The sequence below is a fragment of the Leucoraja erinacea genome, chromosome 27 (genome assembly GCF_028641065.1).
Source record: "Leucoraja erinacea ecotype New England chromosome 27, Leri_hhj_1, whole genome shotgun sequence".
NCBI lineage: Eukaryota > Metazoa > Chordata > Chondrichthyes > Rajiformes > Rajidae > Leucoraja > Leucoraja erinaceus.
This window is the reverse complement of record NC_073403.1, coordinates 7684726-7704543: the sequence shown is the minus strand read 5'-3', so window position 1 is coordinate 7704543 and position 19818 is coordinate 7684726. Positions and strand designations below refer to the sequence as shown.

The following is a 19818-nucleotide window of genomic DNA, read 5'->3' as shown; positions in this document are numbered from 1 at the left end:
CTTGAGCAAAACACAAAGTGCTGGAGTAACTCAGTGGGTCTCGGAACATGTGTGGAGGGAATGGACAGGTGACAATTTGGGCGGGACCTTTCTTCAGACCGTGCCCGAACCAAAAAGTCCCCTGTCCATTCCCCAGGCCAATGGTGCTTGACCCGCAGAGATACTCCAGCTCTTTGTGCTTTGCTCAAGATTCCAGCAGCTGCAGTTCCATTAGAATTAGTTGCTTCCTATTCACAAAAGATCGTGTTGCCCTGGAGGATATAGACCGTGCCTGCCAATCTTTGTAATGAGGCTGCGGTATATCTATGCACACCCCCTGGTTTAAATGAACAGTTTTGCTCTCAGTCATTGAAAGAATTGAATATGAAATTTAACCTGATGTAACCCAAACAATTATGCCTTTGAACACAAGGCAAATGGTATCCCTCTCCTATTGCCCTGCAGGAATTGCATACATTATGTAGCAAAGTCTCACACACTTAAGGAGCCTGTCCCACTTACCCGATTTTTTTCGGCGACTTGCCGGCACCCGTCATAGCCGCGCAGCAGGTGGCCGAAAGTTTTCGACATGTCGAACATCCACCGGCGATCAGAAAAAGGTACGCCTCCTTGGGCGACTACTCACCGCCAAACAGGCGTCACCCCCGCGACATGTCGCCTGTACGGTCGTGAGTAGTCGCCCAAAGAGTCGTACCTTTTTCTGGTCGCCGCTGGATTTTCAACATGGTGAAAATCTTCGCCGACCTGCTGCGACTATGGCTAAGTCGCCGAAAAATATCGCATTAAGTAGGACAGGCCCTTGCAAGATATTATGAAGAGAAGGAGTCTTCAGCAAAAATTGTGAGCATTGTGAAAGTGAGGGGGGGGGGGGGGGGGGGTAATTTAAGGGTGGGGGGGGGGGGGGGGGGTAATTTAAGGGTGAGATTTTGTGCTTTGTTTTATTGAACAAGGGCAGCAGATGGTGAAGACCACCATCCATGGATTAGCTGCGGGCAGCCTCAAACTGAGCTAGGAATGCAGCAATTTAAAATTTAAAACAGCAACATGGGCAACACAGAAAATACTCTTAATAAATTAAACATTTTTTTGTTCATGGGGGAGGGGGGTGCTTAAAGAGCATGTTCAAAGGAGATGTCTCTGGTGTATTCCTTGTGGCGAGTGGGGGGGGATGGGAGGGGTTGTATTAATCACATCAGGGCTCAGAATTCTGAAATGTGTTTGATCTGAAATTATAGTGGACCGTGGAGGACTTCATTAAATTTTAACACAGTGAACTCGCAATCTTCCAGGGCTCCTGAGGATGCATCATCATAAGAAGGGATGGAAAAGGAGGACTAGGTGTAAAAAGTGGAGGGGATGGGAAACAAAGATTGCATTTAATTGGTGCATTAATTGATCGCAATATGATTTGGAACAAGATCCTGGCCATGGCACCTTTAAGCCCAATTCGGAGATATGATAATGAAGTGAATATCCAGCTTGCTTTCTGACTGTGTTGATTACATGAATATTCATCAATATTCCCTTGAGAAAATCTCCACTTTTTATCGCTGCACAGGGTTTATTTTAAGAAGGCATCTGCCCAAGTCCAAACCAGTACTATTTTCTTAACTCCATTCAGGGGCTTTTTAGGGGGTGCGTCAGAGGTTGTGGGGAGAAGGCAGGAGAATGGGGTTCAGAGGGGAAGATAGATCAGCCATGATTGAATGGAGGAGTAGATTGGATGGGCCGAATGGCCTAATTCTATTGACCTCATGACATTTCATTGGGAGAATAGTATTTAATATGCCTACTTTGTGATCTCACAAATGGACCAAAGCCAAAGGACGTTTTCCTTACGTCAAAGTGGTTCGGTTCTGCTGTGATATTCACATTCATGATAGGTCTCTGTGTTATCACCAGGAGGTAAGGGTTGGAACTGTGTTTAGTCTGAGTTTAAGAGGGAACTGCAGATGCTGGAGAATCGAAGGTTACACAAAAAAGCTGGAGAAACTCAGCGGGTGCAGCAGCATCTATGGAGCGAAGGAAATAGGCAACGTTTCGGGCCGAAACCCTTCTTCAGACTGATCGGGGGCGGGGGTGGGTGGGGACAAGAAAGGGAAAAGGAGGAGTAGCCAGAAGGCTGGGGGATGGGAGGAGACAGCAGGGGGGCTGAGGAAGGGGAGGAGACAGCAAGGACTAACAAAATTGGGAGAATTCGATGTTCATGCCCCCGGGGTGCAGACTCCCCAAACGGAATATGAGGTGCTGTTCCTCCAATTTCCGGTGCTGCTCGCTGTGGCCATGGAGGAGACCCAGGACAGAGAGGTCGGAGGCGGAGTGGGAGGGGGAGTTGAAGTGCTGAGCCACCGGGAGGTCAGCTTGGTTATTGCGGACCGAGCGGAGGTGTTCGGCGAAACGATCGCCCAACCTCCGCTTGGTCTCACCGATATAGATCTGCTGACATCTAGAGCAGCGGACGCAATAGATGAGGTTGGAAGAGATGCAGGTAAACCTCTGTCGCACCTGGAACGATTGCTTGGGTCCTTGAACGGAGTCGAGGGGGGAGGTAAAGGGACAAGTGTTGCATCTCTTGCGGTTGCAGGGGAAAGTGCCCGGGGAGGGGGTGGACCGAGAGGGAAGGGAAGAATTGACAAGGGAGTTATGGAGGGAGCGGTCTTTGCGGAAGGCAGATATGGGGGGAGATGGGAAGATGTGGCGAGTAGTGGGGTCACGTTGGAGGTGGCGAAACTGACGGAGGATTACTTTTTGTATGTGACGGCTGGTGGGGTGAAAGGTGAGGACTAGGGGGACTCGGCCCTTGTTGCGAGTGCGGGGATGGGGAGAGAGAGCAGTGTTGCGGGGTATGGAAGAGACCCTGGTGCGAGCCTCATTTATGGTGGAGGAGGGGAACCCCCGTTCCCTGAATAGTGAGGACATTTCAGATGTCCTGGTGTGGAACGCCTCATCCGTGGAGCAGATGCGGCGTAGACGGAGGAATTGGGAGTAGGGGATGGAGTCCTTACAGGAAGCAGGGTGGGAAGAAGTGTAGTCCAGATAGCCATGGGAGTCAGTGGGTTTATAGTGTATGTCGGTTAGAAGTCTATCACCTGCAATGGAGATAGTGAGGTCAAGGAATGGTAGGGAAATGTCGGAAATGGTCCAGGTGTATTTGAGTGCCGGATGGAAGTTAGTGGTGAAGTGGATGAAGTCAGTCAGTTGTGTGCGGGTGCAGGAGGTGGTTTTAGTCTGAGTTTAGTTGATTGTCATGTGTACCGAGGTGCAGTGAAAAGCATTTGTTTTAATGCTAAACGGTCAGTCAGAAACAATACACATTACAATCGAGCCATCCACAGTGTAAAGATACACGATAAAGGGAATAACACGAATAACATATAGTGCAAGATAAAGTCTGATCCAAGATAGTCCGAGTTTAGTTAAACTGACTGAAAGTAATTAATATATGTACATGTTAAATGTAACATCTAGCTTTTGAGAGCACTGAATAATTAATTCCTCGCATATCATTTTATATCAACTAATTCATCACTGCAATTAATAATATTTTCAACAAAATTCCAAGGCTGGTCTATATAGCTGTTCTCTAGCCCAAAGAACATAGAAATTAGGCACAAAATGCTAGCGTAATTCAGCGGGCAAGGCAGCATCTCTGTAGAAAATGCATAGGTGGCGTTTTGGGTCAAGACTGAGAGTTATGGAGGAGGATTCTAGAGGCATGGGAAGATATATAACAAAGCAGATCCTGCATCAATGAACATAGATCATAGGTACAGGAGTAGACAATATTCCCCCGAGTCTGATCCTCCACTATTTGAACGGTGGTGCAGGCTCAGAGAAGTTCTGTCTCCTACTATATCTATGTTCCTTACACTTTTAGATTGTAGCCTTTTGAGATGCAGTGTGGAAACAGACCATTGGCCCACCGAGTCCTCACCGACCAGCCTTCTCCCCTTACGCTATAATGCCCCTGTCCCATTTAGGAAACCTGAACGGAAACCTCTGGAGACTTTGCTCCCCACCCAAGGTTTCCGTGTGGTTCCCAGAGGTTGCAGGCGGTTGCCGGAGGTTGCAGGTAGTGGAAGCAGGTAAGGAGACTGACAAAAACCTCCGGGAGCCGCACGGAAACCTTGGGTGGGGCGCAAAGTCTCCAGAGGTTTCCGTTCATGTTCCCTAAGTGGAACAGGGGCATTTAACACTACACCACACACTAGGGGCAATTTACAATTTTACCAAAGCCAACTAACCTACAAACCTGTACGTATTTGGAGTGTGGGATGAAACCAGAGCACCCGGAGAAAACCCACGTGGTCACGGGGAGAACGTACAAACTCCATGCAGACAGCATCATAGGTCAGGATCGAACCTGGGTCTCTGGCGCTGTAAGGCTGCAATTGTACCGCTGCACTGCTGAGTGGATTGGGGAAAGGGTAAATTGGTCTGGTGTGGAAATGTGTTCAAGATTCCTAGCCTAGCCATTAGCAGGATTGGCCGCCACCTGCACAACTGACAAATAATACAGCTGCCACATGAAAGTATATCAAATGTTTGACACCTAATCCAAATACAATGACACCATACTAATATATGAGGCACACAGACAAAAGGGCAACACAAAGTGTCTTCAGATAGCATCTGTAATTTAAGCTCCATTCTTACCTCCACACTCGATGACTCCAAATAGCCCTGCGTCACTCACAATATGGCTTTGTCATTTCTATCACAGACCCAATCCCAGAAAGCACAACGGCATCAATTCATTGAATCATCAAAAGGTACAGCATGGAAAAAGGCCCTTCGGCCCACCAACGCTGATCAACGATCACCCTTTCACACTCGTTCTATGTTCCCCCCCACCTTCTCATCCACTCCCTACACCTTAGGGGTCAATTTACCGAGGCCAATCGGCCTCCAGATTTGCACGTCTTCAGGATGTGGGAGGAAAGCCACACGGTCATAGGGAGAACACGCAAACTCAACACAGGCAGCATCCGAGGTCAGGATCGAACCTGGGATCTCTGGCGCTGTGAGGCAGTTGTTCTACTAACTGCACACTCCTTGCACATGGTCATTCCACTGCCTCAAATACCAATATTTTTCAAAAAGTAGACAAAGTTTTGATCAAATATATTGATTCCCTATTTTCTCCCTTTATTGATCTTGTTTCCAGCATGTTGTGTTTTCACTTCAGATTCTCAACAATTTCAGTAATTTGGTTTTGGACAAGGGAGCAGACGACTATGGTCCTGTGGACCGCTGTGCCACCAATGGACAGCAATAATATACATGCAGGCAGTGGTACAAAACCGTATCTTATTTCCTGAAAAATCTGCAGCACCAAAATATTTATTTCATATTATCATGGAACCACAGCTGGTGGATGCAGTTAAGGTTACAGATCAGCCAAGATCTAAAACAGCAGAAATATATTTAGCATTGCTGCAAAGCTATTTCAAGCTGTTTTATCATTGTCATGGGCCCGATACAGTGTAGTTTAGTTTAGTTTAGTTTAGAGATACAGCGCGGAAACAGGCCCTTCGGCCCACCGAGTCCGCGCCGACCAGCGATCACTGCACATTAACACGATGCTACACACACACTAGGTACAATTTAGAATGATGTCAAGTCATTTGACCTACAAACCTGTGTGTCTTTGGAGTGTGGGAGGAAACCGGAGCACCCGGAGAAAACCCTCGCAGAGATCGTGCAAACTCCGCGCAGATTGCACTCGTAGTCAGGATCTAACCTGGGTCTCTGGCGCTGTAAGGAAGCAACTCTACTGCTGGGCCACACCTACAGAGAGTAGGGTGAAGTAAGCATGTTGGGTTGAACGTTTAACTAGGTATTTCCAGCCTTTTCTATTTTTATTTCAAATGCCCAGCCTCTGCTTGTTACTGTACAAACTGTGCAGACGGCTTTGAAGTTCATATAAATGAAGGGAGTGCCCGGTATTACTGCTCCAAGACATGCTACAAACTTGCACTCAGAATGCTAACTTTTGGCACCAGGTATAAAGAGAATGAAAAGGCTCAGTTTCCTAATGCCATCAAATCCCTCCTGCACAGCAAGAGAAATGTTATGCCCAAATCCCATTCATTGATAAGTAAGATCAACTGTGTTCGTATGCTGGCTGCTTGGAGCCACGAGGAAAGTACAACTGCATTCACGTTCTCAGCGAGACAAGCTGCTACATGCCTGCATTTTCCAAGTTCAAGATGGGGCAGGTGTTTCGGCAGAGATGTTTACCTCAACCCAAGCAACAGGATGCTGCCAAACCTGAAATCTCTCTGGGAAACAGTCGGATGCGAAAGCAATGGACTTTTCCACAGCATTATGTAGCAATATAATTGCGTGCGTAAATGTGGGTGAATGGGGCAGATGAAATCCAGTGGCGACGTACAAAGATTCACCTGAGAGGATTTGACAGCAATGGACAACCCGATAAAAGGGATAATGTTTCTTCTTCTTACTTCTTAAGCCCTTTGCTCCTCTAGGGATAAAGGGGATAACGTTTAGTGCAAGGTAAAGTCCAGTAAAGTCCGATTAAAAGTAGTCCGAGGGTCTCCGATGAGGAAGATAATAGCTCAGGACTGCTCTCTAGTTGTTGGTGGGAAGGTTTGGTTACCTGATAACAGCTGGGAAGAAGCAGTCCCTTCCGAAGATACAAACTAATGCAAAAATGTTAATGAGGTTAAAAATTAGATTTTCCCACCAAGGGTGGTGGTTGTATGGAACAAGGTGTCAGGGGAGGTAGTTGAGGCAGGGACAGTCCCAACATTTAAGGAACAGTTAGACAGGTACATGGATAGGACAGGTTTGGACCAAATGCGGGCAGGTGGAACTAGTGTAGCTGGGGCATGATGGCCAGTGTAGGCAAGTTGGGCCAAAAGGCCTGTTTCCACGCTGTATCACTCTATGAGAGTGTAACATAATGTCAAAGAGATTGGTGTCAAGACGAGCAATTTGCAGATTATCTGTTTTGTTGATACTGTTTGGAAGAAAACTAATGATCAGGACATTGCTGGTAATACTCTTGCGCTTTGAATGGAGCTGCCTTGGTCGTTAGTGTCTTTGACTTAACATCTCATGAATATAGCACAGCCTTGACATTGCACCCACACTGAATCACTCTATGCTACGACTCTAAAAGAGACTGATATCAAGCCAAAGAATTCGAAAGCCGGAAAGGATGACGAAAGCTTGGGTGGGGAAGTAAGTTTTTACGAGAAAGGTTGAGTGATTTAGTTCCAGAACTTGCTGATGTGCCAGTGTGAGAAGGGGAGTGGGACGGAGATGAAGGAAGAGCAGCAGGAGACGAGGGAAACAGGAAAGGGCGCGGCTATGCACGGAGTAACAAGTTTACAGTGACCCAGCAGTCGGCAAAACTAAAGATAAGACACGAAAAGGTGGAGTAACTCCGCGGGACGGGCAGCATCTCTGGAGAGAAGGAATGGGTGACGTTTCGGGTCGAGACCCTTCTTCAGACTGAGAGTCAGGGGAGAGGAAGTCTAGAGATATGGAGTACTAATTGTGAAAACGTCGGATCAAAGCAGTTGTTGATAAGGAAATGTAGAATGGTTCATTGTTAGCTGAAGGGGGGGGGGGGTGACAAGGAGCATAATGTTGCCTGACCCACTTACTCCAGCATTGTGTGTCTATCTTCCAGCATCTGCAGTTCCTTCCTACACAAGTCACCAAGCCAACATTGGTTCCAAACAGTCTGAAGAAGGGTCTCGACCCGACATCTCGCCTATTCCTTCGTTCCATAGATGCTGCCTCGCCCGCTGAGTCTCTCCAGCATTTTTGTCTACATTATATTCTCAAGTGTTAAAATGGAACTTAAATCCAGAATCTTTCTGACCGGGAAACAATAGTGCTCCCAGTTAAATGTATGTGTTCAGGTCTAGTGAGTAGGCCATGGCCATCTGTGGTGCAGTAACTTGGCCTAGTTTTATGGTATCTGATATCAAAACAGCTTGTCAGACCCTTATCTCTACGCATTTGAGTTGGATTAGAAAGGAAGCCAACTGATGTGGAAACAGATACAGCGCATGGCAGCGTACGCCTGAAGGGAAGGAATGTGGCTGAGATGGAGGCAATGGCAAACTACAGGATTTTGGCAAAAGAAGACTCAAACTGACATAAGGCCCAGCGGGAGGCAAAGTGGACGAATTATCAGTACTGTCGAGAGGAGTGCAGTCCAAACAGTGTAGCAAAGGTTGGGGCAAATAAATTGGACTAATATCAAGATGAGAAGGTGAGCAGTTCTCAGAAATGATCCAATATGTATTGTTAGGTGGCAATATTAAATGGTCTGCGTGCTCAGTTCGAATCACAGATTTGAACTAATTCTCTGCAATCACTATTTTGTGCTAATTGTGACCTGTGGAGCAAGGAGAGAGAGACACAGCAAGGAAACGGGCCCTTCAGCGAACTGAATCCGTGCCAACATCAATCAGCCATTTACTCTAATCCTAGGTAGACAAAAGTGCTGGAGAAACTCAGCGGGTGCAGCAGCATCTATGGAGCGAAGGAAATAGGCAACGTTTCGTCCCGAAACGTTGCCTATTTCCTTCGCTCCATAGATGCTGCTGCACCCGCTGAGTTTCTCCAGCATTTTTGTCTACCTTCAATTTTCCAGCATCCGCAGTTCCTTCTGATACACTAATCCTACATTAGTAGCATTTTTATTCCTAGGATTAAACCTGGGTCTCCGGCGCTGTGATACGGTGCGATATGATTAGCTGCGTATATGTGGATGAATGGAGTAGATCAATTCAAGTGGTTTCATACAATTATTTGATTGTAAAACTTGTGCTGAAGCTTTAGCGCAAAGTTAATGAAAATGGATGATACTTGAAGTTCTACCACTGCCACCGAAAAGGTGAACAATTCCTAATTGCCCAAGCTTGGATACGGTTGTTATATGGTTATGATAACCTAAGAAAAGGCCAAGTGCATAATTGGGATGTTTGATTCGAATTCACACAGAAGACCAGAGACTATTAAGTAGTTGTTTTAAATCGCAGGTTAGCAATTTATCTTGTCGCACAGTGTGAAATATGTATGAAGGAAATAATTTTTCTTGTATTTCATTGTCAAAAGTAAACTAGCCACAAAATTATGTATCTCAAATGGCTTGAAACTGAAACACGATGGGACCAAAAGGGGGAAACAAACTTTTCAGATTCAGATTCAGATTCAACTTTATTGGCAGTGTGCAGTGTACAGTACAGAGACAACGAAACGCAGTTAGCATTTCCCTAGAAGAGCGACATAAATACGAGCAATAAATAGAAACATAGGAACATAGAAATTAGGTGCAGGAGTAGGCCATTCGGCCCTTCGAGCCTGCACCGCCATTCAATATGATCATGGCTGATCATCCAACTCAGTATCCCGTACCTGCCTTCTCTCAATACCCCCTGACCCCCTGAAGGGCCACATCTAACTCCCTCTTAAATATAGCCAATGAACTGGCCTCGACTACCCTCTGTGGCAGAGAGTTCCAGAGATTCACCACTCTCTGTGTGAAAAAAGTTCTTCTCATCTCGGTTTTAAAGGATTTCCCCCTTATCCTTAAGCTGTGACCCCCTTGTCCTGGACTTCCCCAACATCGGGAACAATCTTCCTGCATCTAGCCTGTCCAACCCCTTAAGAATTTTGTAAGTTTCTATAAGATCCCCTCTCAATCTCCTAAATTCTAGAGAGTATAAACCAAGTCTATCCAGTCTTTCTTCATAAGACAGTCCTGACATCCCAGGAATCAGTCTATTTACGTGCAAACAGTCATAGTATATATTTTTTCCTGGTGGGAGGAGTGTCCAGGAGTGGGGGTTTGGTGATTTGCAACCACCGAGGTACAGCGTTAAGTAGTGTAACAGCCGCAGGGAAGAAGCTGTTCCTGGACCTGCTGGTCCGGCAACAGAGAGACCTGTAGCGCCTCCCGTTTTAAACTTGCAAAAATTGTGATAGAGTCATAGAGCCAATCAGCATGGAAACAGGCCCTTCGGGCAACTTGCCCGCACTAACCAACCTGTCCCATACACCGACCAACAGGTCCTATTATAGTTCTAATTTCTCTCAAAACATGCATTAACTCCCCCCTCCCATTCCGAATCTGACCTTTCTGTCCATTGCCAGGGTGAGGCCCACCGCAAATTGGAGGAACAGCACCTCATATGTCGCTTGGGTAGTTTACACCCCAGCGGTATGAACATTGACTTCTCCAATTTCAGATAGTCCTTGCTTTGCCCCCTCCTTCCCCTCCCCCTTCCCAGCTCTCCCACAAGCCTTCTGTCTCAGCCTCTTCCTTTCTCTTCCTCCCCACCCCCCCAACAACATCAGTGTGAAGAAGGGTCTCGACTCGAAACGTCGCCCATTCCTTCCCTCCATAGATGCTGCCTCACCCGCTGAGTTTCTCCAGCATTTTTGTCTACCTTCGATTTTTCCAGCATCTGCAGTTCTTTCTTAAACATGCATTAATACCGAGTCTTTCAAGGCAAGGTCAACTTCCATAGTTGTGCCAAAGACCTAGCTGCAGGTCTCTGTCATGCCTGTCATACCAGGAGCAGTTTACGCAGGTTACCTCCTAATTTGACCCATTAGAGAGAGTCTTGTGGGTCTCATTGACAAGATTACCTGACCCTTTGTAGACTGGGGAGATGATGGCCAAATTTCTTAAACATCTGTAGGTGATTATGCTCCCATACAGCAAAACCCTCTGACTCATAGCCTTCATTCTTACCAACATAATCTGGTTCTACATGCTGCAGTAAATTTATATTCCCCACCTACAAACCATTCTGTGTTCCATCAGACACATACAATCATATCACACTTTTGACCAGTCAACTTCGGCTCTGAGCTGTAGGAAGGAACTACAGGTGCTGGTTTTACACCAAAGATAGACCCAAAATGCTGGAGTAATTCAGCGGAACAGGCAACAAATCTGCAGAAAAGGAATGGGTGACGTTTCAGGTCGAGATGTCTCATGTCTGAAGAAGGGTCTCGACCCAAAATGTCACCCATTCATTCCGTCCACAGGCGCTGAGTTACTCCAGCATTTTTGGTCCATTTACTCTAAGGTCCCAGTACTATTCTTTCTAAATTTTAAATTGCAGGGAAGTGGGATTGGTATAGAAAGGCTTGATAGTCAACGGAAAGATGGTAGGCCGAAAGGCCTGTTTTCAAATTGTGCAGGTCTATGACTCTATGAAATAATATCTATTAAACAGGATACTTCTTAAAAGACATGAGAAAACATGCACATTTAATTATTTTGATTGACTAAGATTTAAAAAAAAAGCAAACATGTTCCAAGTTTTCTTTTAAAACCAAGCCTCCTAATTTAAGGAGTTTGCTTGACTGCCTCCAATGTGCAATTAAAAAGGAATTTGTTCTGCTCTAAGGTGGAACATTAATATCATTAATCCTCAGCCGTGTTGCAACATACCTCCAAAAAGCACGTAGCACGTTGTTATAAATACCTAAATGGTCAATGTTATCACTGCTTTTCCCAGTCATCCAAATGTTTCTCTGCTGAGCCACAAATATCAAGATGAGTCAAAACTTTATATCCAATCTGTTGCAGACTAGCTACTGTAACCTCAGACAAATATAGGCATCATTGGTATTGAGCAAAAAAACAAAGTGCTGGAACAATTCAGCGGGTCAGGTAGTAACTGTGGAGGGAATGAATAGACAATAGACAATAGGTGCAGGAGTAGGCCATTTGGCCCTTCGAGCAAAACACCACCATTCATGGCTGATCATCCCCAATCAGTACCCCATTCCTGCCTTCTCCCCATATCCCCTGACTCCGCTGTTTTTAAGAGCCTTATCTAGCTCTCTCTTGAACGTATCCAGAGAACCTGCCTCCACCGCCCTCTGAGGCAGAGAATTCCAGAGAAGTAGAAACACAGAACTGCAGATCTGGCTAATACTCAAATGTGTAGAAAAGAACTGCAAGTGCTGGTGTAAACCGAAGATAGACACAAAAAGCTGGAGTAACTCAGCAGGACAGGCAGCATCTCTGGAGGAGAAGGAATGGGTGACGTTTCGGGTCGAGACCCTTCTTCTGATTCTGGTCTCTAGCTCTTTGGTTTTGCTCATGATTCCAGCATTTGTAGTCTCCTGTGTCTCTATTATTGGTATTAGCATTGGTTTATTATTGTTATTATTATTACTATTATTATATTATTGTTACTCTTTCCAAGAAACAGCGAAAAACTCTGAGATGTCCGGTCAAATCATATTATATACGTGTACAATCGAGCCATTACACAAGTACACAGGTAACACAAATAGAAAAATACCAGAGTGCAAATTATAATGTTACAGTGTTATAGTGATACAGTTAGAGAGAAAGTATAAATTTTAAAAAAGTGCAGGGGTTGCAATCAGGTAGGTTGGAAGATCAGGATTCCACCCTTAGCTTATGAGAGGATGTTTAGAAGTCTGATAACAGTGGAGATTAAGCTGTTTTTGAATTTGGCGGTATATACGTTCAAGCTCTTGTGCCCAACGGGAGAAGGGAGAGGGAGAATAACTGGGGTGCAAATGGTCTTCTGCATCAGAAAAAGAAAATATAATTGAGGCTTCTTATTCCCAATTGTTGGCTAGCAAATTGCAGCTCACATGTAGAAGCCCACGGCTAGGACATGAGGCAATTGGGTGTAGTTTCTTCACTATGAGAATTCATACATGGAAAGTTGCCAACTGAGTAACCATTAGCAACGGACACATTCCCATAAAGGAAGTTTATTCTTTCAGTGAAGGAAGGGAATTTAAAAAGCTGCAATGGGAAAGGCAGCGGTGGGCGGAGAGGGTAGGTGGTAAAAAGCATGTCGTGTCATACCTTAACATTACACAGCAGTGGTGCATTGTACCACAATGGGATCAAAGTTATTTTGAACAGGAAGTAAGGAATTATTTGAACTCTCATAAATTCATAGAATGATATAGATCCTTCAGACCAACTTGCCCACACCGGCCCAACGTGTCCCAGCTACACTAGTCCCACCTGCCTGCATTTGGTTCATATCCCTTCAAACCTGTCCTATCCATGTACCTATCTAACTGTTTCTTAAACATTGGGATAGTCCCAGCCTCAACTACCTCCTCCTCTGACAGCTTGTTCCATACACCCACCACCCTTTGTGTCAAAACGTTACTCTTTAGATTCCTATTCAATCTTTCCCCCTTCACTGTAAACCAATATCCCCTGATCTTCGGTTCATCCACTCTGGGCAAGAGACTGTGCATCCATCCCATCTTTTCCTCTCATGATCTCATGAGATTTACAGCATCAAGATTATGTTCTTGCCCTCATTGCCAATGTTGTTCGCACCCTGGACATAGATTTGTTCATCCCTTTTGTACGGAAAATATCCGATCTGTTCTACCAGACCACTTTGCATTTTCTCAAAAGCACAACAATTTTTTTCGTTTCCCAAAATATTCACGTCATTAAATTTAAAAGCATGCAGCTGAATCTGTTCAGGCAGCATGCATGAAAGGAAATAGGTCGGGGCACTTTTCACCAAGATTGAAGCCACGGAGATTAGATGGGAAATGCCACGTTTGATTAGGAATTCTGGAAGGATGCCGTTGAAACCAATGGCCTTTACTGTTTCTTCCATTGGTGTGGAGGATAAAACCAGCAAATTCTGCTGCAGATAATATGATCTGTTCAAGTGCTACAACAGTACACAATCTTTAATAGCTGCTGCGCAGATCACAACACGTTGGCAGATTGGGCTCAAGACTGCCAAAAAACATTTCGTTTGGTGAAAAGTGATGTTATACTTGTCAGCACGGTGACAGTTCAATGTTTAAATACATTGAAGGGGAAAGCATGATAGTGGTTAGAGAAATAAATAGGTCTGTGTTTCAGCGTGTGCAGATAAATCAACATTGAAAGAAACCTGTAGATGCTGGGAATCTTAAATAAACATTAAAAATACTAGGTCGATAGACACAAAACGCTGGAGTAACTCAGAGGATCAGACGGCACCTCTGGAGAAAAGGAATAGGTGACGTTTCCGGTCTAAACCTTTCTTCAGACTGAGGGACAAGGGATTGGGAACTTAGAGGTTTGAAAAGGTTCAGAACAAATCAGAGCCGGCACCGATGACCAAGGAAAGGTGGAGCCCACAATGATCTGTTGTTGGCCGTGGAAGAAGTGACAAGGAAGGGATATATGGATGGAAACAGTGGAATGAGTACAACGACTATGGTGGGGGAGGGGCGGAGAGAGAGGGAATGCAGGCAGTACTTGAAATTAGAGAAATTAATATTCATATCGCCGGGTTGTAAGCTGCTCAAGCGAAATATGAGGTGCTCATGCTGGGCTCACTCTGACAGTGGAGGAGGCCCAGAACAGTAAGGACAACCTGGGAATGGGAAGGAGAGTTAAAATGTTCAGTGGTACACAGCAGGTAAGGCAGCATCTATGAAGTAAAAAAGATTTTAATCTTTATCAATCCCGAAACATTAACTGTTTCTCTCCCCATTGATGCAGCCTGACTTGCTGAGTGTTTTCACTTTTTGTCCAGGTTCATCTCTGAAGGTACATGGACAATTTTGTGCTGTGAATGCCAGGGCAAACAGGACTCAAAATGTATTGACTTAGCAATTTATAACAATGATGCATACCAGATTGTTTTTGCATAGGACAAGGGTCAGGCATCATTTGCAACACTTACACGGTGCCTGGTTTTGGTCACCTCTCACGTGAAGCTAATGCTTTGGAAATTATTACAGCCAAGACCCACTGACCCAAGATAGTTTGGATGGCGCAGTTGTTATTGCTGCCGTACAGCGCCAGAGACCCGGGTTCAATCCTGACAACGGGTGCTGCCTGTATGGAGTTTGTGACCTTCTGCTCCGGTTTCCTCCCACACTTCAAAGACGTGCAGGTTTGTAGGTTAATTGGCTGCACTAAATAGTCCCTGGTGTGTGTAAAATAGTGCTAGTGCACGCGGTGATCGCAGGTCGATGCAGACTCGGTGGGCCGAAGGGCCTGTTTCCACACTGTATCTCCAAAGTCTAAAGGAAAGTTGTGACTCTACGCATAAGAGTAGTTTAAAGGGCCTGTCCCACTATACGATTTTACCCAAGAACTCTCCCGAGTTTAAAAAAATCAAACTCGTGGTAAGTACGTAGAATGTACGTAGCGGGTACGTCGGAGCTTGGGATGTCTCTTAGCGGCTCGTAACGCTAACGGCAGGTACTCAGGAAATGCGGTAAGCTCATTAAGTTTTTTCAACATGTTGAAAAATGTCCACAAGAGCCCCGAGTACCTACGAGCGGCTATTACCGTAATTCTCAGAGTTCGAATCAGGGGAAACTCTGATGCAAACAGTGGAAAGAGTGGTGGGGGAGGGGCGGAGAGAGAGGGAATTCTCAGAGTTCGAATCAGGGGAAACTCGGGAGAACTCTTGAATTAGCTCGTACAGAGGGACAGGCCCTTTAGGGTGATTGGTGGGGGGAATAGATAACGTTTTCAATTAAACAGAGAGATCACCTGTAACATTTGAAGTTGTGAAAGGACAGATCCGGGTTAATAAACAGTGGATTTCTAGAAGGTACACAAAAATGCTGGAGAAACTCAGCGGGTGCAGCAACTTTGCCTATTTCCTTCGCTCCATAGATGCTGCTGCACCCGCTGAGTTTCTCCAGCATTTTTGCGTACCTTCGATTTTCCGGCATCTGCAGTTCCTTCTTAAACACAGTGGATTTCTAGATTAGGCTTTTTTTTTAAATGTGCTTAAAGGACATGGACGTTGTTGGCAAAGCTGCCATATATTATCCATCTCTAATTTCCCATGAGTTGAAGGATTTATGAGGCCATTTCAGAGAAGTAAGAGTCCGTGCTGTGGGTCTGGAATGAGCGTATGCCAACAGGACGAGGATTGTGGTATTCATAAGTTCATAAGTTATAGGAGCAGAATTAGGCCATTCGGCCCAGCAAGTCGACTCTGCCATTCAATCATGGCAGACCTATCTTTCCCTCTCAACCCCATTCTCCTGCCTTCTCCCCATATCCCCTGACACCCTGAAACCCCTGATACACAGTCACTCTCCAGTTACTGCAGTTCCTTGTATAATTTGTCTATCCTCCCTCCCCCTCCCCCACAGAGGCTGCCTGACCCGCTGAGTTACTCCAGCACTTTGTGTTCTGCTCAAGATTCCAGCCTCTGCAGTTCCTCGCGTCTCCACTGTTCAGTAACTGCCCTCCAGCATTGTTTTTCACTCAGCCACTGTCAGTCATCACCCACTGTTTACAATCTCCCAGACAGATCTGATTTGATTAAGAAACATTCATCACTCTCTCTTCCAAGACACTAACTGCATTTGTTAACCTGAACACTCTCGGTCTCCATCTTTTACAGATGCTCCCCCTGTTTAGTTTAGTTTAGCTTAATTCAGAGATACAGCGCGGAAACAGGCCCTTCGGCCCACCGAGTCTGCGCCGACCAGCGATCCCCGCACACTAACACTACCCTACACAAACGAGGGACAATTTTTACATTTACCGAGCCAATTAACCTACAAACCCTGTACGTCGTTGAAGTGTGGGAGGAAACCGAAGATCTCGGGGAAAACCCACGCAGGTCACGGGGAGATCGTACAAACTCCATACAGACAGCGCCCGTAGTCGGGATGGAATCAGAGTGTCCGCTGTAAGCCAGCAACTGTACCGCTACTCCACCGTGCTGTTCTCTCATAGAAACATGGAAAATAGGTGCAGGAGTAGGCCATTCGGCCCTTTGAGCCTGCACCGCCATTCAATATAATCATGGCTGATCATCCGACTCAGTATCCTGCACCTGCCTTCTCTCCATACCCCCTGATACCTTTAGCCACAAGGGCCACATCTAACTCTCTCTTAAATATAGCTCCCACATCTCCATCTCTTCAAACATTAGTAAATCAAATACATTTTACAATAAAACAGGAAAATTCCCCCAAATTAGTATTTCCAATGTCAGCTTTTTATTTCTGACTTATTTAACTACTTGAATTAAATTCCTCAGCTGCTTAAGTGAGATGCAACTTGTATCACCGACTCAATAATTCACACTTAGGCATTGCCAATATGTTGACCGGCACATTGTCAATGCAAGTCACTATGCCAGATCTATTTCAGGAAGAGCTGGTTCTGTGTTCAGTTAGCTGTGAAGATCATCAATTACTAAAGATACCATAGGGATTAAAAGCCAGAGTGATCTTCTGGACTAGTATGAATCACTTCAAGGGCGGCACGGAGTCGCACCGGTAGAGTTGCTGCCTTACAAGCGGCAGAAACCCGGGTTCCATCCTGACCGCGGGTGCTGTCTGTACGGAGTTTGCACCTTCTCCCTGTGACCGCGTGGGTTTTCTCCGGGTGCTCAGGTTTCCTCCCACACTCCAAAGACATGCAGGTTTGTAAGTTAATTGGCTTCTGTAAATTGGCCCTCGTGTGTAAGATGCGAATGTGGGATAACATGGAACCACGTCACCCAGCGGTCCCCTTGCGCTAACACTACCCTACACACACTGGGGACAACTTACAATTATACCAAGCCAATGAAACTACAAAGATGTATGTCTTTGGCGATGTGGGAGGAAACTGGAGCATCGGGAGAAAACCCCAAGCGGCCACTGGGAGAACGTACAAACTCTGTACAGACAGCACCCTTGGTCAGGATCGAACCTGATTCTCTGACATTGTAAGGCAGTAACTCTACTGCTATGCCACTGTGCCTCCCAAAAATTACTAAGGGGGCACCCAGATTTGAACTAGGGATCTCTTGATCTGCAGTGAAATGTTCTATCACTGAGCTATAACCCCCATGTAGTTCTTAGGTACGACTCTGACTTTGGCACATGGCTGACATGAGGGTTGTCAGACGTGAATCCCGGTCGGTAACTGCTGTGTTTTGTATCTCACAGATCCAAAGTTGTTTTTCTGTCTCGCCCATGCTCAAGCACCTCCCTGTAATAACAGCCTTCCAGACATATCAACAAAGGCCTTTGAGCAGCCAACTCGGTTTCATCCATAACACCATCTGCATTTGTGTCACCTGGACAATTGTGTGACAGGGTGGAGACCTGTTCTCCCCACCCCTCCCTTCTCTGTCACACGCCCGTGTGCTTGCTTTTCCAGTTTTGATGACAGGTGATCAACCTGAAACATTCTCCCTATTTTCTGCTTATTTCCGGCATTTTCTTCGTTTTTTTTTTTTTTTTAAATTGCGATTTGCAGTGCTGATCAAAGCGCGTATCTAAAAGCATAGCAACATCAAGACGTTGCCATGTCTGTATGAGCATCTGACATGCACCCTGTCAGGTCAACTACGGCCCTAGTGTGGGATAAGGCACAAAGGGACAGAGGACCAATCATCTAAATACCCAGCATAGTCAGGTAACTTTTCAATAGATCAGGATGAGAATGACTTGCACTTAATAAATATGACCTAGTTGGTAATTAGTTATTAAGGGTAGCACAGTGGTGCAGCAGTACAGCTGCATCTTTACAGCGCCAGAGACCTGGTTTTGATCCTGACAATGGTTGCTGTCTGTACGGAGTTTGTACATTCTTCCTGTGACCACGTGGGTTTTCTCTGGATGCTCTGGTTTCCCCCCACTCTCCATAGACATACAGGTTTACTTACGATATGATAAATCTTTATTCATCCCTGGAGGGAATTTGGTCTGCCAATTTTTTAGGTTAATTGGTTTTGATAAAATAATAAATTGGCCCTAGTGAGTGGGATAGTGCTATTATATGGGGTGATTGCGGGTCAACGTGGACCAGGTGGGCCGAAGGGCCTGTTTCCATGCTGTATCTCTAAAGTCTAAAACTTTAGACTGGAAACAGGCCCTTCGGCCCACCTAGTCCACGTTGACCAAGGATGAGGTTAGAAACATAGAAAATAGGTGCAGGAGGAGGCCATTCGGCCCTTCGAGCCAGCACCGCCATTCATTGTGATGGTACATAGTGATCATTCAACTGTTGTTTCCTTGGATATTTGACACAAATTAAATAATCTGTATTTTTGGATTGCAATTTTCACAAATCAGCACATGAACTATTTTCCTGTAATAATAAAATTAGTGAAGGCAAATATCAATAACCCTTGAGCTAAACTATATGGAGTGCACCATTTTAATGTTTCAATCGTGGTTTGGGTTCATTTGTTCCTCAGTGGAGTTCCAAGATATACCAATAGGCGCCTTGCACACTGTGGTTCTGTGCTAAGCTTTGTCTTTAGTTTAGTTTACAGATACAGCGTGGAAACAGGCCCTTCGACCCACCGAGTCCGCACCAAACCAGCGATCCCCACACATTAACACTATCCTACACACACTAGGGACAATTTACACTTACACCAAGCCAATTAACCTACAAACCTGTACGTCTTTGGAGTGTGGGAGGAAACTGAAGATCTCGGAGAAAACCCACGCAGATCAAGGGGAGAACGTACAAACTCCGTACAGACAGCACCCGTAGTCAAGATCGATCCCGGGTGTCCGGCGCTGCAAGCGCTGTAAGGCAGCAACTCTACGGCTGCGCCACCGTGCCGCAAGTAAATTGTCCTACCATTCTTTGCCATAACTATCTAAAAATAAAGTGCCTACACATCGATCATTTTCCATTTCCCAATTCCATCTGATTTTATCCTCATCCAGGAATTAGGTAAAATTCAAGCACGGACCTGTTTTGTCTGACTTAAAATTCCCTTCAAGTGCAGATGAGCGGGAACCAGATTTCAAGGAACAATAATGACATAAAGTTGGAGTAACTCAGCGGGCCAAGGAGCAAATCTGGAG

At 45.5% G+C, this 19818-nt stretch overlaps 1 protein-coding gene across 2 annotated transcripts in view; it reads right to left on the bottom strand.

Annotated features, from left to right (window-relative positions):
- The window catches only part of rapgefl1 (Rap guanine nucleotide exchange factor (GEF)-like 1), a 91076-nt gene that overhangs the window by 63327 nt on the left and 7931 nt on the right, over positions 1-19818 (bottom strand). The window contains exon 1 of one of the 2 annotated variants that reach the window (XM_055656963.1): positions 5641-5783. The exons of the other annotated variant lie outside the window; for it this stretch is intronic. The gene's annotated coding sequence lies outside the window, so the exon portion shown is untranslated. Of the gene's footprint in view, positions 1-5640; positions 5784-19818 lie in introns of those variants that run through there. 2 annotated transcript variants of the gene reach the window in all.